We start from the raw sequence: 13,904 nt of genomic DNA, 5'->3' as shown, positions 1-13,904 counted from the left end.
ATGTCAAGGTTATGTCAAGGTTATGTCAAGGTTATGTCAAGGTTATGTCAAGGTTATGTCAAGGTTATGTCAAGGTTATGTCAAGGTTATGTCAAGGTTATGTCAAGGTTATGTCAAGGTTATGTCAAGGTTATGTCAAGGTTATGTCAAGGTTATGTCAAGGTTATGTCAAGGTTATGTCAAGGTTATGTCAAGGTTATGTCAAGGTTATGTCAAGGTTATGTCAAGGTTATGTCAAGGTTATGTCAAGGTTATGTCAAGGTTATGTCAAGGTTATGTCAAGGTTATGTCAAGGTTATGTCAAGGTTATGTCAAGGTTATGTCAAGGTTATGTCAAGGTTATGTCAAGGTTATGTCAAGGTTATGTCAAGGTTATGTCAAGGTTATGTCAAGGTTATGTCAAGGTTATGTCAAGGTTATGTCAAGGTTATGTCAAGGTTATGTCAAGGTTATGTCAAGGTTATGTCAAGGTTATGTCAAGGTTATGTCAAGGTTATGTCAAGGTTATGTCAAGGTTATGTCAAGGTTATGTCAAGGTTATGTCAAGGTTATGTCAAGGTTATGTCAAGGTTATGTCAAGGTTATGTCAAGGTTATGTCAAGGTTATGTCAAGGTTATGTCAAGGTTATGTCAAGGTTATGTCAAGGTTATGTCAAGGTTATGTCAAGGTTATGTCAAGGTTATGTCAAGGTTATGTCAAGGTTATGTCAAGGTTATGTCAAGGTTATGTCAAGGTTATGTCAAGGTTATGTCAAGGTTATGTCAAGGTTATGTCAAGGTTATGTCAAGGTTATGTCAAGGTTATGTCAGGTCGGATAAGGGACTGTCATGCGTAACTAAGGTCTTTTGGCCATAGCCTCTGCAGTTCAAGTCTTCCCCACCTTCACGTGGTACCGGCTGTTCTCGCCGAAGGGGTTCAGGCTCTCGAATGACGCAGCAACAGTGGTAGCTGTCGACGGGCACAACCACTCACTTTTATATACACACACTTTTCTACGCGTGCTTCCGGGCACCCTTTGTCTCGGGGAGAGTGTAAGAGAGGCCTTCCCCTTTTTCCGGGGAGCCAGTGGATGAATTGAGTAACCCTATAAACGGGTTCACTCGTGAATGAAGGGGGCCTACCTATAAACGGGAATGCCCTGGCGGGTTATGAATGGTCCGGGTACCTGGTCAATAGGTACACCGGAATATGAATGAGTCTCCGAGTTCGAGGGGTCGCTGTCTGGGAGTACGGTGCAGTGATCGTCGGGGGAGGGAATGATCGGGGGTCCTGAGGGGACTTCCTCGTGTCCGTGTGCGCCCCCTATCTGGAGGGTACAGCGGTTAAAACCGGTGGGCACTGCCGGGCCGCCATTAGTAGGGGGGCCCGAACCCAGCCCAGCCAGTTGGGAGGCAGCCCTGCACAGTGGTAGGGCGAATACGCTAAATCCCGCTTCTCGTAGTAGTGCCGAGTGGCGTCCGGACGGGTACCCTGCTGCGGGGAGCGGGGGGGGAACCGACGAGGCCACCGGATTGTAGGGACGCTCGGACATCGGGGGGGTCCAGGACGGGCTGCCGGTGCCCCTTCTCCCGGCGATCCTCCTGACCATATTACACACCTACACTCTCTTACACTGTTTTTGTCCCCTTTTTGTTTAATTCTTTTTTTTTCAAAAATGAACAAAGATATTGAAAATAAGCAGGCTTTTACAGTGCCGCCTGCGTCCCTCGGTTTATCCGAGGTAAGGGTGCTTCCCGGCACCCGCAATTCCGCCAAGTCGGTAGGCAACCAGGCCGACTTGGACGTGCTGGCTACTGGAAGTCAGCGCCTCGATCTCGCGCAGGAGGGCTCGCCCTTTCTGCCGAGAAAGAGTTTGGCACGGTCTCCGCCGTCAGGATCTCGTGATCCTGCACGTGAGGCCGAGGACCGTGAGAATCCCCGGACGGCGGCCGTTACGGCCTCCTCTCCGGTGCCCAATCCCCCCTCCCCTCCCTTCTTCTCCCCTCTCCCTCCTTCCTCCCTCTTTACCTTCCCTTCTTCCCCCACCCTTGGCTCCGGAAAGGGGTCAGCGGGGAGGGGGAAGATCAAGAGGAAGAGGACCGCTTTTTCGTCGCCCGAAGAAGCACACGAATGCACGTCGGACGAATCGACGTCGGCCAGTGGTTATGTGAGTCCCCTGCCTTGCTTGGAGACTCAAGTTAAGAAGGCGGTTGCCGGTACGCGAGCCCTCTCCAAAAAGCTAGGCGCCTCAGCTGAGCAAGAGGAGGGCACGCGTAAGCTATTTAACACCATTATCAGGAGTCTCAACGAGGTGCAACATGCGGTCAAGGCTATGAGGAGGAACGAGCGTGCCCCTTCAACCTTGACTCCAGCCCACCGCCCTCCAACACGGAGCTCCCCAGCTCCGGACGCGAAGCCTGGAGGTCGCGGGGTCAATACGGGCACGCAGACCGAGCCTGCGACGGAGAGGATGGACACCGAGTGCATCGCCCCGCCGAGGACCAGGTCTTGTGGCACTCAGACCTGCGACCCGCAGGAGGTGGACGATCATGACGTTGCGGACTGGACGCGCGGGGCCAGGGACTGGCCATCTCTCCGAGCACTGGTGGACAGGAGGTGGGCGGAATCGTCGTTCGTGAACACGACGATTGTCGAGGGTAACCCCCTCGTTAGCTGTCCGGACGACGATCTGGCGTGCTTCGCCCCAGCTGACCTCGAGGTGGGAACGGGCCCTGCCCGCTTCCTTCTAGACCGGATACCGGGGGTTGCTGACCTGAGGACGGACCCTCCATCGGTTGGTGAGTCCACATTTCTCACCCTCAGGACATCCATTCCGCGCCGCGATGCCCCCCCCAGAATCCGCGAGAAAAGAATATTTTTCGCGGCTGACAGGGCAACCGGGTCCAGCACCTTCGCGGCGGAAAACGCGTACAGGGCACTCGCGCACTTAAGGGAACTGGGAGTCAAGATGGCATGCAAGTGCATAGCCATTGCCTCCCACCCCGACATTCCTTCGGAGCCTTTCCGAAAGATGCTCGAGGCGGTTTTTTCGGGAACCGGGGTTGCAATTAAGATCTGGGGGATCCCAGCCGGCCAAATGCGTCGCCCCCCCGAGCAGCCCTCCGACACGGTACTGGTGAGGGGCGAGAACCTCACGTACGCTCAGATGCTTCGGGCCGTAAAGGATAAGGTCGACATCGACGGCGCGGGGATTCTCGTCTCCGACGTCAGGACCAGCAGGGAGGGACATATGCTCATACAAGTGAGGGGCGACGGGGCGAAGGCCAGGGCCCTCAGCTCCCTGGTTAACGAAAAGGTACAAGGGCTTAGGGCGTCGGTCGGGGTGGGAAGGGGCCCTCTCCGCACCTTGCACCTCCGCCGTGTCGAAGGCGACGCGACCGTCGACGACATAAAGGCGGCTATTCACAGGAGGCTGCCCGAATTTCCATCTGACAGCTACAAGATACGCGCTCTCCGGCCGGCGTTTGCTGGGAGGCAGAATGCATCTATTCTGGCTCCCGCGTCGGTGGCGGCGCGTATCCTCGCCCTCAGCCCGCTACGCGTGGGCTGGAGCTGCTGTCTGGTAACTGAGCGCGAGGAAATCCTCCAGTGCTTCAGGTGCCGGGGATACGGACATCGGGCCGCTGATTGTAAAGGGCCAGACCGTACAAAGGTCTGCCGCAAATGCGGCGCTGATGATCACCGGGCGGGCGAGTGTAGGGGGCGCGAGAGGTGCGTGGTCTGCGACCAGGACGGGCACCGGGACGGGGGTCTCAGATGTCCTGCCTACCGCAGGGCCCTTGAAGAGGCCAGGAGCAAGGGGGGGAAGCCTCCTTCTATCGAACGACGTCCAAAAATAACGCCGCGAGCGCGAGCCTCTCCCCCTTCGGTTGAAAAGGGGATTGGCTCGTCCGCGGTGCGTAATCATAATATAACACCTGAGCAGTCTGCTCGTCGGAATGAAGCAGGCATTAGTTCTGGGGGCGGTGGTACGCGCGCGGGTGGATGTCCGCAGCCTGCACCGCGCGGTGCACCGGCCGGGGGGGTACCCCCTGTGCCAAGTAGCGCGTCGCCAACGCGCAGCAATGTCTGCGCAGACCAAGGCGCAGACTCGGCCCTTCGCCGCGAGCCGTGCCGGAAAGAGCCGAAGCTCAGGCTGAAGAGAGCGCCGGCCCAGGGACGCGCGGGGGGAGACGGGCTGACGAGTCCGAATGACGTCGTCTTGCGTCCGCGCAGCACGGAACGCGCAGGCGGCGGCGCAGGCGCGGCCGAGCTGGGCGAAATTACACGACAGGTGCCGAGCGGCTCAACAAGCACTGCGGAGCAGGGACGTGCGGAGAGGGACGGTCCTCTCCGTCAAAATATAGAAAATAAGGCTGACGTCACGTAACGTCTGTTTCGATACGCGACTGACACGCACGGTTTTTGTGCAAGAGTTTTTGTGCGAGGTATATTTCTTGTCGGCCTACTTCTAAAACTTTTTCTTTTCTTACAGTTCTTTTTTTTTTTTTGTATAACGTTAGCTTATCGGTCGTTAACCGATAAGTTTTGAAATTTTAATTTAATTAATTTTATTAGTGAAGTGCAGTGTGTGGGTGCAACGGCAACGCCGAGCTTAACATTGCTGCACGGAATTTACTGTTTGGTCCACCAGAATACCTTCGCTTCAATTCTAGCAGAGCGCAAACGTCTCGCCGACGGTAAATCCCATAATTACTCTCAATTTTCAATTTTCACGAGACGTTATACTAGTGCGGCGCAATGGCTAATATGGCAAGTTTACAGAGTATCCGGCTGGGGGGTCTCAATGTTCTCCAGATCAACTTGCATAGGTGTCGGCTAGCCCACGACCTGCTCCAGCAGGCCGTGCACGAGCTCGAGGTCGACGTTGTCCTCGTGTCGGAGCCCTGGACCGTTCCAGGTGACTGGCACAGGGACGAAACCGGAAAGGCGGCTGTCTGGGTCACGGGGAGGGGCGCCGCGGGGGCGGGAGCTAGGTATGTTGGTGCCGTTCGGGGGGCGGTGGCGGTCGGCGTGGGTGATCTCACCCTCGTTGGCTGTTATTTCTCCCCGAATATCCCGCTCACCGAATTCGGTGTCCTTCTCGGTGGGCTTGAGGCCCTAATTGGAAAAGTTCCTTTGGGCCAGATTGCAGTGGGCGGGGACTTCAACGCGAAGTCCCCGGCCTGGGGATCGGTCTGCTCTGATGCAAGGGGGCATGCCGTCCTCGAGCTTGTTAATAGGATTGGACTCGTCCCGGTGAGAAGCGCCGGGGCGTTTACGTTTGAGCGGGGGAGCCAACGCTCCCTTATAGATTTTATGCTTTGTGGCGGGGGCGCCTATGCAAGGTTGACGGAGAGCAGAATTCTCGACGTTGAGACTGCCTCCGATCATCGGTACATTTTACACAAGTTTGTAGACTGCGCTGCCGGGCGGGGACCGTTCAGTGGCCCTCCGCGCCGGAGCGTAGATATTAAACGTTTCATAAAAGAGTATCACAAGTTTGCGCATGAAGCTAACCCTCTCAGTATTGTTACTGTTGAGGACGTGGACGCGTACATAGACATGATTGTCGACCTGGCCGGACGAGCGTCTCGCACCCTCCACCCCGGGCTGCGCGATAAGCGTCCCGTGTGGTGGTGGAGTAGCGAGATCGCGACGGCCAGGAAAATGGTTTGCAAGGCCAGGCGAAGCCTGCAGAGGGCCAGGCGCGGTCGGGACGCCGGGGCCCTGGAAGTTCGTATCTCGGCGTATAAAGTCCTTAAAAAGGACCTGGCACGCTCTATAGCGATTGCCAAGTCCGCCGCGTGGAAAAAGTTTACTGATAGCGTGGAGGCTGATGTGTGGGGCCGGCCGTACCTGTGGGTCAGCGGCAGGGTCAAGGGACGCTCTCCGCCAGCATCCCTTAGTGCCGGCGAGGTGGCGGACGTCGTCCGCAAGCTTTTTGTAACGGAGCCTCCTAGTGGGGCTCCTTTCCCTCGAATTGAGGAGTTTATATCAGAGTGCCCTGCCTCTTCTAGGCAGTTTTTTACAGAGGACGAGGTCGAGGCGGCCATAAAAAAGGTCAAGAGGAAGGCGGCCGGCGTCGGCGGCATAGCGTCCTCCGTGGTCTGGGCTCTTGGGAGAGAGGCGCTCAGCCACGTCGCCCACCTTTTCAACACATGCCTCGAATTGGGATATTTCCCGGAGGCGTGGAAGGTGGGCCGGCTGGTGTTGATCCCTAAGAAGCCTGGACCCGGGGGCGTGGTGTCGTGGCGCCCGCTTTGCCTTCTCTCGAACTTCTCCAAGGCGTTTGAGTATTGTCTCAAGGAGCGCCTGGCGTCCGTGGTGGCCTTCGCAAGCAATCAATTTGGCTTTGTCAAGCGCAAAAGCACGGTCGATGCCATGCGTCGCCTCATCGACACATGGGACGCTGCCAAGCGTACAGGATTGCATTGTGTAATGGTTGCCTTGGACGTCAGGAATGCCTTTAACACCGTAAGGTGGGACGGTATTTTGGGCGCCTTGGCGGGGAAAGGGGTCTCGGCTCCGCTGTTGCGCGTGCTGAGTAGCTATCTCAGTGGGCGCGTGGTGGAGGCGACGACCCCGTCCGGACCTGAGCGTTTTCCAGTTCATGCCGGGGTGCCTCAGGGCTCCGTTCTCGGCCCCTGGTTCTGGAACGCCCAATACGATGGCCTCCTCGAGATGCCTCTTCCCAGGCACTGTAGTCTAATAGGATTTGCAGACGACGTCGCCCTGCTCGTCGGCGCGCGCAGTGCCGATCGCGTGGTTGCGTTGGCCGAGCAAACGCTCGCCCGCATCCGCGCGTGGTTCAGGGACAACCATCTAGAGCTGGCGGAGGAGAAGACCGAGGTCCTGCACCTGACCAGCAGGAAGGCTCCGGGGCCCCTCCAGCTGGCCCTCGGTTCGGCGTCCCTTCGAGGCGGCGGATGCGTGCGCTACCTTGGACTGCTGATCGAGGGAAATCAGTGTTTTCGTGCACATGTCAGGCGAAGCTGCGAGAAGGCAGCCAAGTACGCGGGCCTGCTAGCCCGAATCCTTCCCAATATCCGGGGCGGGGGCTACTGGGCTCGGCTGCTCTATTATAGGGTGGTCGAGTCGGTGGTCCTCTACGCGGCCCCTGCCTGGGCGCACGTGGCGTCGAGGTGCGGCAACGATAAGGCCATTAACGCGGTCCAGCGTTCGATCCTGGCCCGAGTGGCCAGGTCGTACAGGACCGTGTCCCTCGACGCCGTTTGTGTTCTGGCGGGCGTGCCGCCCCTGGTGTTGGTGGCGGAGGAAAGGCTTCGCATTTTTCGCAGGCTGTCCACCCTCGACCGGGGCTCGGAGGGCTTCGTGTTGGAGGCTGGGCGGGTTAAGGCTGAGGAAAGGCTTGTCACGTTACAGCGTTGGCAAGACAGATGGGATGCTGCAAAGCATGGACGCTGGACCCACCGCTTGATTCCCGTTATCAGCGAGTGGGTCCAGTGGGGCCCTAAAATTCTCAGTTTTCACCTGACCCAGTTTATCACCGGGCACGGATGCTTCTCTGAGTATCAGTCGAGGATGGGCTTTTTGTCGAGTGATCTCTGCCTGGCATGTGGGCGTGGGCCTGATGGCCCCGTTCATGCGTTCTTGGAGTGCGGGCGTTTTGCTGCCGAGAGGGGCGCCGCCGAGGGTTCGATGGGAACAGCTATCGGCCTCGACAATTTTATGGCGCTTCTAAAAAACGACACCACCAGGACAATTCTCGTTCGCTACATCACCGGTGTTGCCAAGCAACGAGAAGAGCTTGACCGGATAGAAAAGCGACGGCACCGCAGGATGCGAGGCACCTCCAGCTGATCTGGTTGTGTCAATAGTCTAGACGTTCACTATTTATTTATTTAATTATTTATTTAATTATTTATTCTTTATACTTTTTTTTTTTTTTCACTTTCTATTTATGTACTTATTTATTTTCTATTTTATGTCCCTTATATTTATAGATGTTTGTCCTAGACTTCGGTTCCCCTAGGTTTGTCTAGGTGCTCCATGTCTATTTTTTCTTGTCTCTAGGATTTTTAGCATAGGCTTACCGTGGCCTTTGTCAAACGGTCAAGACAGATGATCCAGACACCCACCGTGCAGGAATCCCGAGAGGGGACGCCGCGGTGGGTGTTCTGCGCAAAGGCTGAAGCCTGAGGAGGGGTTTAGTGGGTATACCAGGCATTGCACCTTTTTCGCCAGGGAGTCCCACACTCCCGCCCACCAACATCCAGGGGCGGCGTGCGCAAAGCATTCCCCTCCTCCTGAAAAAAAAAAAAAAAAAAAAAAAAAAAAAAAAAAAAAAAAATGTCAAGGTTATGTCAAGGTTATGTCAAGGTTATGTCAAGGTTATGTCAAGGTTATGTCAAGGTTATGTCAAGGTTATGTCAAGGTTTACGTGATGACCAGCCGGCGCAACACGCTGTTGTTGCGCCGGCTGCAGAGGCGGATGGCCATCCGCCTCATAAGAGGTTACCGCACCACGTCTACCGTGGCGGCGCTTGCTCTGGCGGGAGAACTTCCCTTCGAGCTTCAGGCGGCGGTGCGCGCCTATGTTTATGGGCGCACAAGCATCGCCAGCCGTGCTCGAGGGGCCCCGCCGGAGCGAGAGACGGTCGGGGGCTTCGAGCTCCAGGCCCGGAGACTAGCGCTCGTCAGATGGCGTACCGAGCTTTGCTCCCACGCCGGCGAGCGCGTCCCCGGGGCTCTCCTGCCGCACTTCACCTCGTGGCGGGAGAGACGGCATGGCAGGCTCTCCTACCGAGCGACGCAGGTGTTCACCGGGCATGGCTGCTTCGGTGTCTACCTGTGTCGCGTCGGGCGGGAAGCGACGACGGTGTGCCACCATTGTGGCGCGGAGGAAGACTCGGCGCAGCACACGCTGGAGGAATGTCCCGCCTTTTCAGCGCTGCGCCGAGTCCTAAAACGGGAAGTCGGTCACGACCTCGCACTCTCCAGCCTAGTTGGGGCCATGCTGGAGGGCCCGGGGAAGTGGGCGGCAGCAATCTCTTTCTGCGAGGAGGTTATGTCGCGGAAGGAGGCTGCCGAGCGGGATCGGGAGCTTACAGATCCCGCCCGACGTGCCCGGGGACGGCGTGCGCGCACACGCCGAGAAACCCCGGGCAGCTGAGAGTAGGCGGGCGGCGGGTGTACCAGAACATGCTGGTTTCATTGCCCGCCGCCCGCCAACAGAGGAGGACCTCCACTGTTGGGAGTTGGGGATGACGAGTCGCCTGAAGGAGGCGAGGGTTAACTGTGATCCTCCTCCAATATACTCGTCGTCCCCCCGGCGGCCGCTGTGATCAGGGCGGGGGCCCTGGTCACCTATTGCGCGGTCGCCGTGTCGGGGCGGTGCGGGTTGCGACCCCTCGCGCCGCCGCATTTAAATGGATTTTAGGGGGGAGCATTTATTTTATTTCCCCCCGGGACGCGGCCGGCCATCGCTACCATCTTGATGGCCGGCCAGGCGAGGGGGAGCCGCGGTAGTGTTCTTCAAGAGTTCCCGTGGCTCCCCCGTAGAATCGCCAGCGATCGGTCCTGCGTCCTCAGGTCGCCGTGGAGGTTTTAGTGGGTCAATCCCCACACTACCCTCGTCCCGCTCCCCCGGGTGGGGCGGGTGTGTCTGGCGAGCAGATTTCCTCCACGTAAAATAAAAAAAAAAAAGGTTATGTCAAGGTTATGTCAAGGTTATGTCAAGGTTATGTCAAGGTTATGTCAAGGTTATGTCAAGGTTATGTCAAGGTTATGTCAAGGTTATGTCAAGGTTATGTCAAGGTTATGTCAAGGTTATGTCAAGGTTATGTCAAGGTTATGTCAAGGTTATGTCAAGGTTATGTCAAGGTTATGTCAAGGTTATGTCAAGGTTATGTCAAGGTTATGTCAAGGTTATGTCAAGGTTATGTCAAGGTTATGTCAAGGTTATGTCAAGGTTATGTCAAGGTTATGTCAAGGTTATGTCAAGGTTATGTCAAGGTTATGTCAAGGTTATTTCAAGGTTATGTCAAGGTTATGTCAAGGTTATGTCAAGGTTATGTCAAGGTTATGTCAAGGTTATGTCAAGGTTATGTCAAGGTTATGTGAAGGTTATGTCAAGGTTATGTCAAGGTTATGTCAAGGTTATGTCAAGGTTATGTCAAGGTCCCGGGTGATTCTCCCTCCGCGTACCGGCCCATTTGTCTCCTGGATGAGGCGGGCAAGATCTTCGAGAAGATCATTGTTGCCCGCCTCTCCAGACACCTGTCCCGCGACGGCCCAGATCTGGCGGACTGCCAGTTTGGCTTCCGGGAGGGGCGATCGACGGTCGACGCAATCGACCGCCTCAAGTCCCTCTCGGACAATGCCGTGGCAAGGGGCGGGGTGTGCTTGGCGGTGTCCATTGACATCGTCAATGCGTTCAACACCCTGCCCTGGTCCGCCATTAGGGAGGCCCTCGTCGATCACCAGGTGCCTCCCTATCTGAGGCGGGTGATCGGGGCCTACCTGCGGGACAGGTGGGTTGAATACCCGGGCCGGTGCGGGATGATACGGAGGGAAGTGGACCGCGGGGTCCCGCAGGGGTCCGTTTTAGGACCGCTCCTGTGGGACCTCGGTTACAACGCGGTCCTGGAGAAGGCCTCCCTGCCCGACGGTGCCACCCTCGTCTGCTACGCGGACGACACGTTGGTGGTCGCTGTCGGGAGTACCTTCGAGAGGACCATCCGACGAGCAGAGGTTGCGGTGGCAGCCGTCGTCGCGAGGATCCGCGATCTGGGGCTGAAAATAGCCCCGGAGAAGGCCGAGGCTGTCTGGTTCCACGGACGGCCTCGGTCTCGGCCACCGGCCAGATCGTGGATCCGGGTTGGAGAAGCCTGCGTCGAGGTGAAGTCCGAGTTGAAATATCTCGGACTGATACTCGACAGCCGCTGGAGCTTCGATGCGCATCTCGACCGTCTCGTCCCCCGAGTCGAAAAGGCGGCGGCCTCTTTGGGCCGCCTGCTGCCCAACCTCGGGGGACCGGGAGATTTGGTGCGCCGCCTATACCTGGGCGTGGTGCGGTCTATGGCCTTATACGGTGCCCCAATATGGGCGCCGTACGTGATGACCAGCCGGCGCAACACGCTGTTGTTGCGCCGGCTGCAGAGGCGGATGGCCATCCGCCTTATAAGAGGTTACCGCACCGCGTCTACCGTGGCGGCGCTTGCTCTGGCGGGAGAACTTCCCTTCGAGCTTCAAGCGGCGGTGCGCGCCTATGTTTATGGGCGCACAAGCATCGCCAGCCGTGCTCGAGGGGCCCCGCCGGAGCGAGAGATGGTCGAGGGCTTCGAGCTCCAGGCCCGGCGACTAGCGCTCGCCAGATGGCGTGCCGAGCTTTGCTCCCACGCCGGCGAGCGCGTCCCCGGGGCTCTCCTGCCGCACTTCACCTCGTGGCGGGAGAGACGGCATGGCAGGCTCTCCTACCGTGCGACGCAGGTGTTCACCGGGCATGGCTGCTTCGGTGTCTACCTGTGTCGCATCGGGCGGGAAGCGACGACGGTGTGCCACCATTGTGGCGCGGAGGAAGACTCGGCGCAGCACACGCTGGAGGAATGTCCCGCCTTTTCAGCGCTGCGCCGAGTCCTAAAACGAGAAGTCGGCCACGACCTCGCACTCTCCAGCCTAGTTGGGGCCATGCTGGAGAGCCCGGGGAAGTGGGCGGCAGCAATCTCTTTCTGCGAGGAGGTTATGTCGCGGAAGGAGGCTGCCGAGCGGGATCGGGAGCTTACAGATCCCGCCCGACGTGCCCGGGGACGGCGTGCGCGCCCACGCCGAGAAACCCCGGGCAGCTGAGAGTAGGCGGGCGGCGGGTGTACCAGTACATGCTGGTTTCATTGCCCGCCGCCCGCCAACAGAGGAGGACCTCCCCTGTTGTGAGTGGGGGATGACGAGTCGCCTGAAGGAGGCGAGGGATAATTGTGATCCTCCTCCAATATACTCGCCGTCCCCCCGGCGGCCGCTGTGATCAGGGCGGGGGCCCTGGTCACCTATCGCGCGGTCGCCGTGTCGGGGCGGTGCGGGGTGCGACCCCTCGCGCCGCCGAATTTAAATGGATTTTAGGGGGGAGGATTTATTTTATTTCCCCCCGGGACGCGGCCGGCCATCGTTACCATCCTGATGGCCGGCCAGGCGAGAGGGAGCCGCGGTAGTGTTCTTCAAGAGTTCCCGAGGCTCCCCCGTTGAATCGCCAGCGATCGGTCCTGCGTCCTCAGGTCGCCGTGGAGGTTTTAGTGGGTCAAACCCCACACTACCCTCGTCCCGCTCCCCCGGGCGGGGCGGGGGTGTCTGGCGAGCAGATTTCCTCCACGTAAAATAAAAAAAAAAAAAAAAAAAAGGTTATGTCAAGGTTATGTCAAGGTTATGTCAAGGTTATGTCAAGGTTATGTCAAGGTTATGTCAAGGTTATGTCAAGGTTATGTCAAGGTTCCAGGGTCTTCCCGAGGAAGGCGGTGTACTGGTGGTCGCGCGCGATAGCGGAGTTACGCACCGAGTGCGTCCGCGCGCGACGCCAGTACGCTCGCGCCCGTCGACGACGACGTACGGACGACGTTCTGGCTGCCCAGCTGTACGGGCGATATCGGGAGAAGGTGGTCGCCCTGCAGCTGGCCATCAGGCGAGCGAAGGACCAGGCCTGGCGCGATCTCCTCGGCTCTCTAAACCGAGATCCGTGGGGGCGCCCATACAAGATGGCATTGGGACGATTGCGTCCCTGGGCGCCCCCCGTGACGGAGAGCCTGGATCCGGGGCTGCTCGGGCGGGTCGTGGACGCTTTATTCCCCGTTAGCGGGGAGGCGTCCCGGCCTGTCCCTGAGCCAGAGGAACATGAGTGGTCCCCGGATCTTGAGGTCGCGCCGGAGGAGATGGCCGGGGTCGTCAAATGGCTCCGGGGCAAGAATACCGCCCCGGGGCCGGACGGTATCCCCGGCCGGGTCTGGCTGCTCGCCGCGAGCGTCCTGGGCGAGAGGCTGAGGAGCCTCTACTCTGGGCTCCTGAGGTCGGGGACGTTCCCCGACCTATGGAGAGAAAATCGGATGGTCCTCCTGAGGAAGGATGGGAGGCCGGGGGATTCTCCCTCCGCGTACCGGCCCATTTGTCTCCTGGATGAGGCGGGCAAGATCTTCGAGAAGATCATTGTTGCCCGCCTCTCCAGACACCTGTCCCGCGACGGCCCAGATCTGGCGGACTGCCAGTTTGGCTTCCGGGAGGGGCGATCGACGGTCGACGCAATCGACCGTCTCAAGTCCCTCTCGGACAATGCCGTGGCAAGGGGCGGGGTGTGCTTGGCGGTGTCCATTGACATCGTCAATGCGTTCAACACCCTGCCCTGGTCCGCCATTAGGGAGGCCCTCGTCGATCACCAGGTGCCTCCCTATCTGAGGCGGGTGATCGGGGCCTACCTGCGGGACAGGTGGGTTGAATACCCGGGCCGGTGCGGGATGATACGGAGGGAAGTGGACCGCGGGGTCCCGCAGGGGTCCGTTTTAGGACCGCTCCTGTGGGACCTAGGTTACAACGCGGTCCTGGAAGAGGCCTCCCTGCCCGACGGTGCCACCCTCGTCTGCTACGCGGACGACACGTTGGTGGTCGCCGTCGGGAGTACCTTCGAGAGGACCATCCGTCGAGCAGAGGTTGCGGTGGCAGCCGTCGTCGCGAGGATCCGCGATCTGGGGCTGAAAATAGCCCCGGAGAAGGCCGAGGCTGTCTGGTTCCACGGACGGCCTCGGTCTCGGCCGCCGGCCAGATCGTGGGTCCGGGTTGGAGAAGCCTGCGTCGAGGTGAAGTCCGAGTTGAAATATCTCGGACTGATCCTCGACAGCCGCTGGAGCTTCGATGCGCATCTCGACCGTCTCGTCCCCCGAGTCGAAAAGGCGGCGGCCTCTTTGGGCCGCCTGCTGCCCAACCTCGG

Source organism: Megalopta genalis, unplaced genomic scaffold (genome assembly GCF_051020955.1).
Source record: "Megalopta genalis isolate 19385.01 unplaced genomic scaffold, iyMegGena1_principal scaffold0041, whole genome shotgun sequence".
NCBI lineage: Eukaryota > Metazoa > Arthropoda > Insecta > Hymenoptera > Halictidae > Megalopta > Megalopta genalis.
This window is presented reverse-complemented; position numbering follows the sequence as displayed.